Source organism: Daphnia pulicaria, chromosome 6 (genome assembly GCF_021234035.1).
Source record: "Daphnia pulicaria isolate SC F1-1A chromosome 6, SC_F0-13Bv2, whole genome shotgun sequence".
Taxonomy (NCBI): Eukaryota; Metazoa; Arthropoda; class Branchiopoda; order Diplostraca; family Daphniidae; genus Daphnia; species Daphnia pulicaria.
This window is the reverse complement of record NC_060918.1, coordinates 17,970,005-17,983,016: the sequence shown is the minus strand read 5'-3', so window position 1 is coordinate 17,983,016 and position 13,012 is coordinate 17,970,005.

Genomic DNA, 13,012 nt, shown 5'->3' with positions numbered 1-13,012 from the left:
ATCAAGGAAAAAGCAGATTATTAAAAAGTACAACGTCATTAGAAGCCGAGTTATCCAAAGCACCATTTTTATGGAGCAGGCTGGTCTAGCTCTATATCAAATTAAAGAAACCACCTGGCGTCTTTGGTAAACATTACTGTTTAGTTAACCACTCTAAATCATAGTCTCTAAATAACTTTTTTTTGCCAGATTAAAATATCAGGCACGATTTGAGAAGATCCAACATCTTTTACGAGGAGTAAAGCTGCCTTCATGTAGTATGTGCTCTTAATTAAATAATCGATAGATTCCATCAAAAAAATTATCTATGACCATAGGCATGGAGATAGAGGAAGGTGACGTTGAGTCAAACTCAACAAGCAGATGATTTGATGTAGGGTAAGATAGTAAATTGTGCCAAAGAGGAAGTTTAAGTTTAATAGTGCTTAATTAGCTTTAATAGTAAATAATTCCTGGATTGGAATTGCCTAATCTGTAATGTCTGAAGACAGCCTGAAGGGTGTTGGAACAAAGAAGAAATCGAGAAATATTACAAATGCATGAAATGAATGAAGCCGATCAGCAGTGAAGTCTTTTACCCAAAAGCAACCGTAAAATAGACTTCACAATTAAGGAATGATGATGAAGGCAAGCCAAAACTCAGAAATAAGAGAAAAAGAGACAATGGCATCAACACACAGCAAAACGAAGAATTTCTCTTCAGAGCCCCACGACATTTAAAAAATATATGAATGCAATTACAATATTGATTTTTAGATGAAAATGGTTTTATTGACATTTCTTAAAAATCTGGAAACAAACATTACTCTGAAGAAATTGTGGGGTAGTAACACCAATTTTTTTGTAGTCTGCTATTTTTTTAAAAAGGTAGTGTAGAAAAACGCTTAATTGGACGTGGCTATTTTAAATACATGAGTTTATTATTGGACATGGAGCATGATACACCACCTGATTCACCTGCATTTTCTAATGAGTAAGAGGAAGTCGAAGCAATATTGGACAAGGCATATGTTTAATCTTAGTACTTTTTTATTCGTCCGCTTCCTGGAATACACACACAGTGTTGTTGAAGACGGACTGTTCAAGAGGCTGACCTACCACTAGTCGCGTGGTATGCATGGAAACTATCGCTGAGAGGAAACTTGAAGATTCTTCAGTCGGCTTCTGGGACGCTGAAGTAACGCGTGTCCTAATAGATCGAGATTTCACTTGGGAAAATACTGTTTCTATCACTAACTTTAATTTTCCGTTCTCACTATTAAAAACTGGGTTTTATTTGATTTAAAAAGTTTTGTTCCACTCTAGTATCGGCCAGTTTTTTCTAAAAGCTGCGTTGCCTTTTATGTCTCATTTGTTGTAATAGCCTTTGTACACGTATTCTAAGATGTATTAGACTCTAGTGATTGAAGCTCAGAATTAAAGGTTGATGTGTCAATCTTTTTTCAATAGAAAGGGTTATAAGGAATAACCCATCGGTTGTTTAATTCATATTCAACGTTATCTTTTTTCAATTGATGTAAACTACAGTGTGTCTCCTTCTTTAAGTCGGATAGCCGTTTTCATTGATGATGGTCCCCGCGGAGAAATATTTCGTAAACATCTTGTGCAACCTTCGACATTCATGCAGGAAGACTTTGAGACGATGGCTCCACGTGGCTCGTGGATCATGTGAGCAATAGCAGCGCCGAAGAGTCTCGTATAGGGGTCTTTTCTGGAATTTCAGTTCAGATGGTAGTATCCTCATCTTCTGGTGATTGTTGAGTCAGGTTGTTAAGCCAAAACGTAATTGAAGTAACCGCAGATTGAAACGATCGAGCAATAGAACTCTGGCTTGCGTAACTCTTGAGCGTCGGCTTCTGTTTCTGTTGGGTTGCTGATCGTCATTCTGCTCGACTACCATGTTCCTCTTCTTCACATTGCTCGTTTTCAATCTCAGCATTGCCATCTGCTGCGGCCATTTCTTCACGAGTTAACACATTAAAGGATTATCTAGTTCACAGGGGATCAATCTGCTCTCTTCATCCTCGCAATCTTTGCAATTACTGTCGCTTCATCTCTTTCCCTACTACTGGTGGTAGTATAAGGCATAAGGGCATGCACACTGCCGTCTCCGTTGTGAAATAGCAGAGGATAACACATCGGATCACACATCGGCTTTTGTGTTTCAATGACGATCAATTATCTGCCTTTCACCGGAATATAGAGATGGCCAGGCCAATTTCTCTGTTGGCTGGTATTGCTTCGCCTGAGATTGGAAAACTACAGCTCTCCCTTGGGCTACCGGGAAGTTCTAATGCCGGTGGTCGACATTTCTTCTACTAGGCTAATGAATTCGAAAAATACTCGAATAAAACTGTTCTAATTTGAACAAATTTAAAGAAACGGTTTTGTTCCACAATTTTTTTCTCCAACTCATGACTGTTGCTAAATAACTTTACCATAAGATTGAATCAAGGTTTCCCAAGACTTTTTAGTTCAGTGGCAAAAACAGGTATTATAAATCTTACGCGGAGTCAACTAGTGGTCATAATTTCTAGTATTATTGTCCTGTGAACGTCAGCTTCCACTGTTTCCGTTCATAACACACCAGTTAAATTACTTTGAGAGTCGAAGACAAATCTGAGTAATGTATATAGGTTCAACGAACACAGAAAGAAAACACAAATGCGTGTTCAATGGCCGGGAGCGATAGTTAACTGCCAGACGTTCCAGAAACGACAAAAAAAACAACCAATTTTCGTTATTTAAGAGAAAACTACGTAAATTGCGGAGAGCCGTTACATTTGCTCTCTTCACCAGCAAAACACTTTTGCGTCCTTTATCTCCGTACCTCCTCCTATTTCCCGTATTTTATCATCAAATCTTTCCCGATGGTCAACGACACAAAGAAAAACAACAGAAGGAAAAGTTGAAGCTTAAGTCTTGTATGTATGAGGCGCCTCCTATTTTCAAGAGCCCAATGACTCCCCGAATGTTTCTAGGCCGTCTACATTCGGGATGTCTAGCCTCGATTAGAGACCCTGAATATAATGGCAAAATTTTTATAATCGATTCTACAAAGAAAATCACCAAACATGGTATAAGGGGCCTCCGCGAATTCTGTATCGTGGTGCATTAATGCATTGCTTTCAATTTCACCATACAAAATGGTATAAAAATTCCTCAGGGTCCCACGGGTCAATTTCGAAAGTGCTGGTCAGCCTTCTCCACTTGTTCTTTACACTGACCGCTATTGATGTTCGTTAAAATTTAAAAAGATGTTAAACATGTGGTAAAATTGGGTTATTCAACTTTATTCAGCCATTTCATGCGTCGAATTGCAGCCAATTCTACTTATGAGTTTCATTCATGAATCTTCATGACATGAATATCGAAAGCCATCCTTGAATGAGCTTCGAATGATATGTCAAAATCCAGAAAAAAGGACTAGTTTGTTGAATTTGAACTTTTTGGAATCCATAATCTATCCCCAGAAACTGTTTTGAAATCTATTTTTAAGCAGTAACTAGCACGACATTGTCGTTGTATACCCCTAGACGTAGAGGGTACGTCTATTCTCTTAGAATAATTATTTCCGACTTTAAAGACGTGAATGATATTTTGAATCCTAATTATTCTTGCAAATTCGTAGAATTTTTGGAAACATAAATCAAACACATTTGGAGTCTACAATATTCCGCGACGTTCTTCTATACACAAAGACGGGATCTATTGAAAAGTGAGAGATTTTAAGTTGGTTTTTGTCTGTGGAAGAGGAACCATTACATTTCAAAGTTTTTATTGCCAACTTAAAAATGTTATTCTTGAGAAGCGTAAACGTATATTTAATCAATGCTTACTTGAATTCGTCCGTTATCTTTTACGAATAATTCTGCTGATTTTACTTTAAAATATAAAAAAAAACTTAAAAAAATTTAAAGGATTAATTTTGAAGTGACTGAAGTGTTTTCAAGTCATTAATTTAATGCAGCGTAGAGTAAGAAATTTCAAATGTAGATATTTTCTATTTATACTCAGAATTGTAGAAGGAGAATTGGGAAACAGTAGGCGATAAAAAAAATGAGCAAGAGTTTCCGGGTGAACGGTGCTGACAAAGGTCAAACATGCATTACTATACGGGAAATTTATAAAAAGAATAGAGACCATGCGTAACAAAGTTTCAAATCACTGCTGAATTCGATCAAAGGACCTAAAAAATGAATTTAAAAACATGAGTATGCCATCGAGAAAGTAATTGTAATGTCTTGATTTCACATTACTTCTGTGATGCTATTTGCGTACGTATCATATGCATTATTCTTTATTTTCAGAATGTAATAATCAAATTTGTCGGTTTCATTACGTTTCACTCACTACTATTCACTAATCAACTGCTTGTTCACTGACAGTCATCCAAACATACATAGTGAAAGAAACAGAAATAGGGCTCTTCTCTCCATCGTGTTCCTTTTTTATGTAAATACTTTTTAGTAATAATGTAAAGGAAGTATTCTCAATGTCCACCCCCCTTTCTGTCTCTTTTCTTGCCCTCGTCTCGTCAACTGACTCTACATCATCCGCACTACGTCGTCTCATCTCACTTTCACCCTTTTCTCAAAAACCATTTCATAAGATAGTGTTCCTAATTCTGGGCACTTTTAGGCCTATGACAATTTAGCGTGTATAAGATTGGCCATACGTCTTCCTAAATTGGGACAACCGTGAAAAAATATTTGGACAGCCTGTGCCAATTCTGGACACCTACTAGTGCCATCTACGATTTGGAATTGCAACTCAATAAAAAATTTTCAATGTGAATAACTCAATTACAATACATAAAAGCATGTAGAGTAGATCAATTAGAATAAGAATATTTTAATCTTTAATTTAAAAAGTTTCAGTAAACCAAAGAATTTACAGACACCTTTAGAGTAGGTTTTATCGTTATCGGTAACCATCGTCTTTTGCAGTGTGTTGGTAAGCCGAGTGGGGGGGATTGTAGCTGGTCCAGGTTGTACAGTCGAGTCCATTGACATGCGCGGAGGGTCCCTTACCCTACGCGGGAAAAAATTTAGCGTTGCGTTGAGTGTACGCGGCGCGAACTTCGTCTGGTTCACAAATGCTCTTGTTTGTAGGGCGAGCGCTAGATGGCCTCGCGTCGACCTGACTTCCCTCTTTAACCCTTTTTCCCTTTTCAGATTGTGTCTGCTTGTTGCGTCGGACGGTCGCATAACCGTTCCAACCGTTCTTGGGTTTATATTTTCCTACCCAGCAATGCCAATTTATGCTCTACTGTCCCTACATCTCCCTCACTACGTACATTATCAACCCAGAGCTCTAGGATTTGTTCTGCATCTCTGCCCATAGGTGGTAAAGGTAGAAATCGGTGTATTTGAAGGACTATCAAATGATGACTTGCAAAGTCTGACATTTCTTGAAAATCTCTCTACCTTTCTTTTTTGTGGGAATAGAAACGCGTGTGTCTCTTTTCATGGCAGAATCTTTCCAATTTTGAAAACTCTTTCTGTAGGAGGAATTTGTGGTAGCTCCCAGTCATGTTTAATAAACGTTGGTTTTCCATTATTCATTCGTCTTCTTGTTGGATGGTTTTTTTTTATAGTATTAACCACAAAGAACCCTTGGCTACTTTTGTTTTGATCTATAGATAAAGTAGAGCTATATACCAAACACATTTCCCACATGAATGTCAACGGAATCTTTTGGTCAGATAAACATGGAGAAGCATGATTCAAATTAAAAATTGAAACATAGAAACATCTGAATCAGCTTTTTATGTTCAAATTATACAAGGATTGGTCACTGTTAACGAGGCTTCTGTATTGTTTCAACACAGGGTAAAGCAATGAATCATTCCATAATGGAGCTTCTGGCTGGACCAGGCTTAATACAATAAACTGTTCATGGCACATTTACACACGTACATAGGACTACGATAAACGTGTGACGATAACGTCCACACGTGATGATCAGGAAAGACAGAGTTGTGAAACGATAACGTTTCCACAATGCAGCAATGCGTACATATATATATGATGTGCCATGAACAGATTATACGATAATAGATTACAATAATTACCAGTGTTGAAGATGGAATGAAGCACACTTAATCAAAGGAAAAACGATCAGATATTTCTGTAGATAGAGAGAGCAAAAACGAACACTTCGTGTCAATTCACAGAAGCGTGGTGAGAGCAGACGAAACAAAGGATAGAGAGAAGAGACAGAAGCTGCAACCCGAAGGCCGGGGACCTGCCTCCACTTCTTAGCATAGAATGGGTTCAACTAGAGCCATCTGGCGGTCATTTGGTGAAGGTCGTGTTTGTTGAGAATCTCAACACTCCCCTCAAACATAACCAGAACAAATAAAAAAAAACTTTAACACAAGTAACACGACAATTAAAAAAAAATTTATATCTTCTTGTTGTTGACGGTGTTCTTGCATTTCTTGGATTAGAAGAAACTAGTTGAAATCAGTCGGGACTGGAACAATTCCAGCCAACTCCCGCAGAATTGAGAATCGAGGATTAGGCAGAGGCTTGGTGAACGGATCTGCAAGTTGATTGTCGGTTGACACATAGATTACGTTGATATCTCCTTTCTCCTGAAGCTCACGTACGAAGTGGAAACGGACATCTATGTGTTTCGTTCTCTGATGAAACACGGGGTTTTTTATCAGCTGGATAGCTGACTGATTGTCACACATGATGCGGAGCGGCCTTTCCGATCCGAGATTTATGTCCACTAAAAGGCGCTGAAGCCAGACTCCTTCTCGTGCTGCTTCACAAGCGGCCACGTATTCTGCCTCGGTTGTTGAGAGGGCGACGCATGACTGGCGACGACTACTCCAGCCTACGGGTCCTTCGTGAAGAAGGAAAATAAAACCCGTCGTGGAACGGCGAGAGACGACATCTCCAGCATAGTCTGAGTCTGTGAAGCCTTTGAGTCCGTCCGTCCCTGGACCAAAACGAATGCCATGGCTTGAAGTTCCTTGAAGATAGGACAAAATTCGCTTTACTGCTTCCCAGTGACTCGGCTCTGGATCCTCACAGAATTGTGAAACTTGCCCTACAGAAAAAGAAATGTCGGGCCTGGTTGCCACCATTAGATACATGAGAGAGCCAACAGCCTCCCTATAGGGCATCGTCTCTTCTTGTCTCCCTTTTTCTGCACTCCTATGCAGATGGTGACCTGGCTCCGCTGGAAGGTTTCTTGGACGACAGTTGGCCATGTTGAAGCGCTGGAGAATTTTCTTTATGTAGATTGGTTGTGAGAGAAACAGCGTTTTTGTTTGACGATCGCGATGGATGGATAGTCCGACAAAGTGATTAGCGACTGTGCATCTCATATCAAAATGCTCGTTCAGATGTTTAACAATGTCAAGGATGGAGCTTCCGTTGTTGCTACATATCAGGCAGTCATCCACCCAGATAATGACGATGACAAGCTCACCTTGGTTTTGGCGAATGTACAGACATGGATCGGCAGAGCTTGGACGAAGACCAAACTTTTTCAGAAAATGGTCAAAGTGCCGGTTCCATACGCGCGAGGCCTGCTTCAGACCATAGATGCACTTGTGAAGGCGGCAAACATATTTTTCTTTTCCGGCGACGACATATCCCTCTGGTTGTTGCAGATAAATTTCCTCGTCGAGCTCGCCATACAAAAACGCAGTTTTCACGTCTAGTTGAGACATCTCCATATCGTAAGCGGCGACAAAGGATAAAACCACTCGGAGTGTGTCATGTTTGATGACTGGCGAAAAAGTCTCTTCAAAGTCGATGCCTGGCCGTTGAGAAAAACCTTTTGCGACTAACCTTGCTTTGTATCTAGCAGGGGAACCAGGAGTGGCAGGTTTTACCTTAAGAACCCAGCGTGACAAGGTGCATTTTCTTCCAGGTGGTAGCTCTGAGAGGGACCACGTTTTGTTGGTCATCAGAGATTTCATTTCATCCTGGATAGCGGCTTTCCAAAGCTCGGCATCTGGTGACTTCATTGCATCTGCGTAGCTGGTTGGCTCGTAGATCTCATCTTCTTGTGAATCGAACGATAGAAGAGATTGCCACTGTTTCCTGGGTTGGCGATTGCGTAGGGGATACGGCGAGAAACGTGTCCGCGGTGGTGATGAGGCGGAGTCATTATTTTCGGGTGGAGTAGTTGAGTTGCTCGTATCTTCTGATGTGTCAATGATTCCTGGGGAAGCTACATCTGGTGAACGTGATGGCTCCTGTTGGGTCTCAAGAATCTCCCCTGCGACTGGAGGCATCAGGTTGATCGGATTGGCTTGGTCGGATGGTTGTGGTGCTTGAATCGGATTGGAAAACTTTGGTAAAATTTCGAGAAAATCTTCCCGTTCTAAATTGGTGGAAAAATCCGGTTTAGCGTTAAAAAATTCATCAAAAATAACGTCTCTACTTATTTTGATTTTCCTACCAATTACATCCCAGAATCGATATGCCTTTTGCGAGAGAGAGTAGCCGACGAAAAAACATTTGAGACTCTTGGAGTCTAGTTTCCGTCTCTCGGCTTTGGGCACATGGATGAAGGCGATAGATCCAAAAGTCCGGAGGTGTGAGACGTCAGGTTTAGTTCCATGCCAGGATTGATAGGGAGTGACTTCTGACGTGCTGTTGCTGACGCGATTGAGTGTGTACACAGTACACGCGATGGCTTCTGCCCAGAGCTCCAACGGTAAATGTTTGGCGTATAGCAGACAGCGTCCACCCTCGACTATGGTGCGATTGGCTCTTTCGGAGACGCCATTTTGTTCAGGTGAGTGTGGCGCAGAAGTCTCAAGCCGGATGCCCTTCTTTGACAGCCATGATTTCAGAGAGTTGCTCGTAAATTCTCCGCCATTGTCAGCTCTTAGTGTGCGGACTAGATGTCCAGTTTCGCTCCGCAGCGTGTTGACGTACTCTTTGAAATATTCGGCCACATCCGATTTCTGTTTTAGGAAGTACACGGCTCGCCATCCGCTGTAGTCATCTGTGAAAAGCACAAAATATTTGGCTCCTCCTGGGGTCTGCACGTGCATAGGGCCGCAGACGTCTGCATGGATGAGTTGTCCGACTTCGTCTGCTCTGGTTCTTCCGGATGGGAAAGGAGATCGTTGCATCTTTCCTGATGCGCATCCTGCGCATGGATGAGTGGGGATGTCAACATCGGATTGGAGCTTGAGGCCTTCTACCAGTTGGCTTGATGCCATCTTCAGGATTCTCTTGTAGCTGATGTGTGCGAGTCGTTCGTGCCAGACGGAAATTGATGCTGCTTTTGGTGTAGCAAAACAGGCAAAATCTTCGGATGAAGAATTGATCGAGGTGTTGGGATGGATGTCAAGGTGATAAAGACTGCTCCCGACTCGTTCGCCTACCATGACGATAGTTTGATTTCTTGTGAGAGTCACCTGGGTTTCGACGAAATGCACGGAAAGCCCAACATCAGTTACAGCAGCAATAGAGAGTAGATTGGTTCCTAAACCTGGAACGTAGAGTACTTTCTCCAGCGTGATCTTCTGTTGGGAGCCGTTGAGTCTTACGATAAATTCAATGCTTCCATACCCGCGTACCACCAGGAGGGAGGTACCAATTCCTTTTACCGTCCAGGTATTCGAGAGAACAGGAGTAAAAGTTGAGAAGACATGTCTTTGTTCCGTCATATGTTGAGTACATCCTGAATCTGCGAACCAATCATGGATACTGCGGCTTGCAAAACACGTGGATGAGAGATAGGCATCATCCAGTTGCTCCTTCTCTTTGGCTGCAAGGTCTGATTTAGCAATCAAACTCTTTTCCTTCGCGGCGTTTTCTTCATCTCTAAGTCTCTTCCTGCATACTTCAATTGTATGTCCAGGTATTTTGCATCGGTGGTAGTTGCAGAATCGATATGGACGTCTGTTTTTCGGATGGCTGCCTCGTCTTTCTCCCCTATCACGGCCTCGTGCTGCAGATGACGGCTTGTCGTTGGGAGTGTTACCGTACGTTGGGTAGTGATGGGCAAAATAGGCAGCGTCTTGACTATCTGGCTGTCCTGTGCTCCAGCGTTTTGCCATGGCCTCTTCTTTGAGAAGGCGAGAAGTTAGGAGGGCCATTGTTCTTTCACCAAATGGGACGCTATCCCACGCCGTAATAAAGCTTCTGTAGCTGGGAGGTAGCGTACAGATGATTTTTGTCATAATTGAGATACTGTCAACGGGAGCTCCCACATCTGCGAGTTCGGTGGCCATCGTCTCAACTTCTGTAACGTGAGACATGATGTCATGGTCAGGCTTGTATCTGTACTCGAAGAATCTTGCTTGGAGTACATGACGATTTTCCACAGCATTTCTGAGATATTGGGCTGACAGACGCACCCACATTTGATTGGCTGTAGTGCAGTTGATTAATGATCTCTGCTGCTGGCTTTCAATCGTGGCGATCAAATAACCACGTGCGAGAACGTCTTTTACATGCCAGGCTGCAATGGCAGCACGATTCGTGACAACTCCCTCAGCGTTTAATGCCTGTGATACGAAAATTGGTGTTATGAATATCATCTGTGGGTTCATATAGTTATAATGAAACTATTTGAAAAATACCTCAGCAGGAAGGGCTGTTTCCCCATTCACAATCTTGACCAGATCGTGCTGTTCAAGAAGGATCCAAAATCCAAATTTCCATAATGGAAAATTCTGGCCGTTGAATTTGACAATATGGCCGACATCTCGTGTGGTGTTGTTCATCTTGAAATTTTAACTGGTCGAAGGTACTGGGCCCATAACCTGTTCAAATTATACAAGGATTGGTCACTGTTAACGAGGCTTCTGTATTGTTTCAACACAGGGTAAAGCAATGAATCATTCCATAATGGAGCTTCTGGCTGGACCAGGCTTAATACAATAAACTGTTCATGGCACATTTACACACGTACATAGGACTACGATAAACGTGTGACGATAACGTCCACACGTGATGATCAGGAAAGACAGAGTTGTGAAACGATAACGTTTCCACAATGCAGCAATGCGTACATATATATATGATGTGCCATGAACAGATTATACGATAATAGATTACAATAATTACCAGTGTTGAAGATGGAATGAAGCACACTTAATCAAAGGAAAAACGATCAGATATTTCTGTAGATAGAGAGAGCAAAAACGAACACTTCGTGTCAATTCACAGAAGCGTGGTGAGAGCAGACGAAACAAAGGATAGAGAGAAGAGACAGAAGCTGCAACCCGAAGGCCGGGGACCTGCCTCCACTTCTTAGCATAGAATGGGTTCAACTAGAGCCATCTGGCGGTCATTTGGTGAAGGTCGTGTTTGTTGAGAATCTCAACATTTTATTCCAAATATGTTCAAGTAAAAAGTAAATGAAATCAGAAACATACAGGAAAAAATAGCAAAGAGATGCGACTTGACGAGGAAGAAAATCGAGAGTTCTTCGAGAGCAGCACGATGAAAAACACACTTAAATATTAAAACATTTAAATCGCCTTTATGTTTTTAGAATGGCTACAAGTACAATTCAGGAAAGTTTTTTGGTGCTTCACCCAGTCTTCACATGCATAGTTGGTTGCTTCTGCTATGTGGCTGCCAGAATTTATTACAAAATGGAGTCCTTCCGGAAGTGTAATAACATAGTCGCCTGGTAGTTTTTTCAGGATCCAGAAGGGAATGTTGGCCAGCAACAGTTCCTGAGGTAGCATTACCATTGTCTTGTGTCTGTAACGATGATGGGTATTTTTATAGAAAATTATATATATAAATTTTTCAAAATATAACTACTTACAAATCTGCAGCTGCGCAATCTTTGAACAGTTCAGGATATTTCTTCTTCGTAAGGGCCGTTACCTGGTTTCAGTATTTGTAAGATACCCTGCAAAATAAAAATGTGTTTGATTAATCATTGAACTATTGTGCAATTTCATTTTCATTTTACCTTTTTCTTTTTCCTCTGAACGCGTCATTTGTTGAGCAATTATTAACTCGTGGGAGACTTTCATATCTACATATCTAAAAGAACGAGAGTTATTCTCTGAATTTACTTAAAAAATCACTACGCCTACTTACTTTTCCTCTGCTACTGTCAATTCCTGCCATCCAAGGCCTTCGATGTCGGGGCAGGATGAAGTAAGGGCAGGGTCGGAGGGTGGAACATGAAGGTTTAACTTGATACTGGAATTTGACGACTATCAAAGGAGGCAGACCTTAGTCTGCCACCATTCAACAAAAATCCTGGCACGGCCAGAATGTTTGACCAGGGCCCATCTTAGGGTTAAAAAACAGTTTTAAAACAGGTCACTTAACTAGACTTTTACCAGATGCTTACCGTCTTTCGGGACAAGGGAGAGACTAGACTGAAAACGTCCCGCTTTCGGAAAGGTAGTAATTTTACAACACGGAATTTGACGGAAATGAACAGATAGCAATGAGGGTTGCAGACGAAGACTAGAAAAAAAGGGAGAGAAAGGAAGGGAGAGGGAGGAAAGCGTTGTCAGATCGCAAACAATAATTATCAAACAATATTATGAGGCCAAGTTGCAAAGAGACACGCTGCGCCATAGTCTACGATATCAAATTCATTTATATAGAACGAAGGTTAGTTTTTTTTTTTGTATTTCGTAGCTTCAATGTGTAAATACCTGGTGTTGGATGAGCTTGGCCCAATTGAACTGTGGGACGATGCATTCCAGGATTCTCAACTGTAGTTGGGCAAGGCAAAGTTCCTGCGAGAAAATAACAGTATCAGTCATTGGCATATGTCACACATACATGTACACATATTGACTAGAACTGGCAGGTATCGAATCAAAATTTTCATACCTGCTGTTGGCTGAGCTTGGCCCAATTGAACTGTGCGACGATGCATTCCTTGATTCTCAACTGGAGTTGGGCAAGACAAAGTTCCTGTGAGAAAATAACAGTGTCAGTTATTGGCATATGTCACACATTGACTAGAACTGGCAGGTATCGAATCAAAATTTTCATACCTGCTGTTGGCTGAGCTTGGCCCAATTGAACTGTGGGACGAT